This window comes from Haliotis rufescens, unplaced genomic scaffold (assembly GCF_023055435.1).
Source record: "Haliotis rufescens isolate VD_foot unplaced genomic scaffold, xgHalRufe1.0.p SCAF_105, whole genome shotgun sequence".
Taxonomy (NCBI): Eukaryota; Metazoa; Mollusca; class Gastropoda; order Lepetellida; family Haliotidae; genus Haliotis; species Haliotis rufescens.
Window position 1 is genome coordinate 178376 of NW_025963786.1, and position 5087 is coordinate 183462.

General features: G+C 41.6%; 1 long non-coding RNA gene across 1 annotated transcript; it reads right to left on the reverse strand.

Moving 5' to 3' along the window:
- Positions 1–384: 384 nt before the first annotated feature.
- Positions 385–1102, reverse strand: LOC125377915. The gene is made up of 2 exons (XR_007219867.1): positions 967–1102; positions 385–628 (listed from the first exon to the last, which is right to left on the reverse strand). It is a non-coding gene; the product is annotated as an uncharacterized LOC125377915 (long non-coding RNA).
- Positions 1103–5087: the final 3985 nt, after the last annotated feature.

Here is a 5087-nt window from a genome sequence, read left to right on the forward strand (position 1 = left end):
ACAAAGTGATCCTTGCGCCAAGACTGCAGTAAATCTATTGAGTCACGAGTGAGTGAGTATGGTTTCACGCCGCTTTTAGCAATATTCCAGCAATATCACGGCGGGGGACACCAGAAATGGGCTTCACACATTGTACCCATGTCGGGAATCGAACCCGGGTCTTCGGCGTGACGAGCGAACGCTTTAACCACTAGACTATCCGACCGCCCCCTTGAGTCACGAACGTCCTAGTATAGAGCTAAGATCGCTTTGTGGAGCAGAACCTACGAGGTGAGATTCAGCTTAAGTTCTATGTCGTTGAGGACAGAACCAAAATTACTCATTGGTCTGATGCCGATTAACATCTTTTTTATTATTCAGTGTTGATGAATGGAGAACATGACGGAAGAGTGTATATTTTATTTATAAGTACAGGCATTATCATCATTATAAACATGGCCTTCAGGCTGATGATAACTAGGCGGATGATCCGGATGATGCTTCTGAGATAACCGGCTAGCCAATCATTATTCCAGGGCAGCAAGCAGCAAACGGTTCAGACCCACATATCTTGAAGTCCAGATCGGCACATCTGACCAGTCGACTGTCTACACAGTTCCCATTGAGTGCCTTACAGAGTGCATCACGTCTGAAACATCATGGGATGTGAACATAAACTTCAGTTTCTCTTTGGTAATATTACTGAATGTGTCAGTACTTGTAGATTCTTAATAATGTGATATGCTTTAATAGTACAAATAAATATAATGAAATAGTATTTGAAAACACTGCCAAAAGTTCAAGTAAAATATTGCTCTGCAATTTTATATTTGACCTTTTTAGAACTATACTCAAATGCCAAATCGCCAACCTGGATGTTTAATTTCTGGTCTTCTTACAGGAATGGCGTCCTTGTGAACCCGATTTTATGGGATAAATTGTTAATTATAGTTTTCCATGCATGACAGCGAATATCAAATTACTTACATAGGGTGGAAGTTGCAACCAGGCAAAAATACAGTGTCATACACATATACACAAGAACAGCTCCATGTGTGCTTGAAAACGCCATGCTTGTGTGAGTGTTATCTGAACTCTTATCTCACGATGCACTCCCACATAAATCAGGTAATGTGAGACAATACAATGTATTTCAGTGTGATATAGTGTGAGAAGTATGTCACGTGTGCCATGATATATAGTGTAGAAGTATGTCACGTGTGCCATGATACATGGCGTAGAAGCTATAAATGTCCGATGAAGATGAAACTGTGCCATTGTCACCCTTGGAGATCCTGGTTAGAATTGATCATCAGCAACCCACGAACCTTCGTCACACTTGGGATATGACATCTCATATACTCAGAAAGGGCCAACTTGGTGTGTTGGGTGTCAAATGCCAACAAAGTATGCCAACAAGGGTCTGTTAAAGAACATGATGGATGTTTTTATTAAACTAATTATCATTGACGACTATTAAAAACAATGGAAAATGAAAGTGATCTGAAAAGCTACTCAAACAATACGCCTAAAAACAACCAGTGGTTTTGATCATGAGCGACCTTTATTTGACAAAAACAGTCAATGTTGGTATAAAATCGTTCATTCATATGAACACGTCTGAAAGCTGGCATAACAGATTGCAGAGATTTTCCTCATTTCTTAAAATATACCGTAGCCCAAACCCTACCCATCTTCTTTATAAACTGTGAAAGTTTGCTGAAGATCACCACTTCAAACGGTAATACGTCAAATTGTATGTATCTGTTAAACAAGACAAAGTCAATATTTCCTGAAGACATGTTTAATGCACAAATGTCCGTTGGCATATGCCGCACAATGCCACCAAACAACATGTGATCATAGTATCTGACCAAAACTCGACAGTAAAAAAAAAATCACGAAAAGAAATTCATTGTCATAGAATACATCATGATCACACCATCATTAGCGCGTGTGTGATCCACGTGATGCGATTACAGCCTGGTACCGTTGTCTCATGCTCGAAGTGAGTGGATGGTTGCCGTTGCCGGATGGACGGGATGTCGTAAGAGGGCGATCTGCAGCTCGTTCCACACGTGTTCGATAATGTTGTGGTTCTGGTGACCGTGCTGCCCAATTCATGTCGATAATGGTCTCCTGCTCTATAAAGTAGGCAGCAACGACCCTGGCACGAAGGGTTCGTGGTTATCGTTTATGAGGATGAAGTCCGATTGTACGAGCATACGGTCTCACGTACATAACCAGAATATCATCCCTGTCATGATTGAGCCCCCTCCTTAGAGGTCATTTTCGGCTACGTTGGAATCCTGAAATATTTCTCCTTGTCTACGCCACATTCTTCATCAGTGAAGAGTACTGGGGCCCATTCCTGGTCTGTCCAATTGATGTGATCTTCAGCCCAGTCCAAAATCCCCTGTCTGTAATGCCAGGTCTGTAGGATGTGAATGTATGCCCTGCGTGACCATGGACCATCCTTACGGAGACGATTACCTGTGTAGAAGCCTTAACGCCACTATCGTTCCGAAGGTCATTTCTGTGTGTGGTGGCAGTCACGAAGTAATAATACTTCTTGCTGCATTTATGAGAAACCTGTCTTACCACTGTGTGTTGTAACGCTGCCGACCACAGGATCTCTGCGTTGCTGATCCAAACGCCAAGCATCGATTCCATGCCCTGCTGATCACACTTTGGCTGAAACCAAAGACGTTAGACGTTGTGCATTGTTTCCGTTGAGATTCGATAGACGCTCATTGCATTCTGTTTGTAAATTGATCAGTCGTCAGGAAGTTACTATTTTAAGATGCTAGTGTGGGGTGTAAACTTCCGGTTCGGTATACCGCGGAAGGTGATAGTATGTTATTGATACTTTTTTAATGTTCTAGTGCCGATGGACTGGTGAGGGAACTGTCTGGAACTTTCCAGTTGCTGTGTAGGTTGTATTTTAAGGGACAATAGCGTGTTTAAATATCTCTCACGCATTTTCATCACGCAAGACCAGCTTTTATGTCAGGATCGCTCATGATCCCCGATTCCCTGTCTCGCCCATCACGGAAGCTTGACCACTGTCGCCGCTGGGTGAATATATATTATTATCACTGACTTTTGCTAACACCACGGTATTTGCTACTGACCACTGACCACTGGCATCATATTATCATACTGTCATTGAAAATTGTACTACCACTCTATTGTGTACTGTCATTGTAATTGCTGTGCAGTAATTTGTGTTGATTTGTAAACCTAGTTAACTTTGTAATACATTTGTTGATTGTTAACCACTTGTTGGTAGTTTGTTGGTTTCACACTAAGTTTGTTAACGTACAGTTTTCTGGGTTAACATATGGTTTCAATTTAGGAATCGACACGTAACATTAGTAAACTGTGAGTAGTATACTATCCTGTGTAATTATACATGAATGTACATAAACTCAACATGTATTAGTCCAGTTATTGATCTGTACGCATATCCAGGAAACGTTTACACCAGCTCGACAATGTTGTAACGTAGTATAGTTTGACTTTGGAAAATGTAACATTGTCTCTCATTGCTGAAGAATTGGTCGAAATGTAACAATGTCGCCACTTTTTGTTTGGTGAAGACGCAACAATGCCCGTTCTAGGATTCCATGATGTCCCTCGTGGTTTTGTAGTTATAAACCCTCACTATTCCTAGCCTTGGGGGGCACGGGTGGCCCAGTCGTCTAAGGCGCAGCGATTCGCTGTGCAGAATTGCGTCCCTTGGCCACGCCAGAAACCTATGATTGTGGGTTCCAATGCCAGTTCGCCCCGAATGTTTCTAGGTTTGTCAGCACCATACCCGTGCTCGTGGGTTTCACCGAAGTGGTAAACGGCTGAACCCTGCATCACTTGGGGCTTTCCTCCCACATTAAGCTGACACGCCGCGATATAACTGGAATACTGTTAAAAGCGGCGTTAAACCCAACTCACTCACTCACTATTACTAGCCTTGATCTTTAAAGAAGCTCATGAATTAAGTACACGGAATGATAAAATAATTTAATGTTACGGTACATTGCAGCGATCCACCCGACTGGTCATGATGGCATCAGCCAGGTCAAACACAGTAACCTAAGGTCCTCGTAGCTCGTCTCAAGGAGTGGACCTATAGGTATTCTAGCAGTGGCTTTGGCAACTCCGGAGGTTATGGTGCGGATGGTGGTAAATACGGAAGCAATGGTAACAACTTCGGAGGAGGAGGCGGCGGAGGTGGTTATCAAGGCAACGTCCTAAAAATATTTCTAAGGTATTCTAACTGATGTGAATACAGCATAACTGCACAACTTGTTCAGTAAATACATCAGCTTGTTTCTCCCAAATACTGAGTCCTCTGGTGCGCCCTCAGAGTTGAATATAATCAACTAAACCTCTAACCTCCCGAACAAGAAAAAGGGGTATCCTGACAATCAACAGAACATGTTCTCTGTGTATTGTAAGGGATGTAAATGTATTGTAGGTGTTCATAATCCTGATCCCCTTCTTTAATTTATGAGTATACAAATAGCACCATCGGTGTGACATTTTGTGTGCGATATTGCATCGGGATCCAAATTAATAAAAGTAGTGTATTGATCAGGTTTTTTTTATCCTTTTCACTTTCACATAAATGGTGGGGGGTGCAGATGGTCCAGTAACATATGTCGCCGTAATTCACTATTTACAGTAAACTACGGTTATAACGAACACGCTTATAACGAACTGACAGATATAACGAACTTACTTTTTAGTCCCGACTATTTGCTGTAGTTATGCTGTATATATGCTTATAACGAACTACGTTTATAACGAACTAAAATTAGTATCCCCTATGAGTTCGTTATAACCGTAGTTTACTGTATATCTATGTACGTGAGTTATAATCTCGGTTCGACCTTGTTATGTCTTGGGTTTGTCAGCTCCAATGCCTGTGCTAATGGATTTCACCACAGAGGTAAAAGCCTACTTGCGTCACTTCTCTACCATTAAGCTCAAACTATATGAAGCTATTATGTAAATTAAGATTGAAATAATATAACCGATGAACTGAAAGTGTGATAGTGCCTTGGTTACTTTTTAACGACAAAACATGAGCCACTAAGATAGTTCAC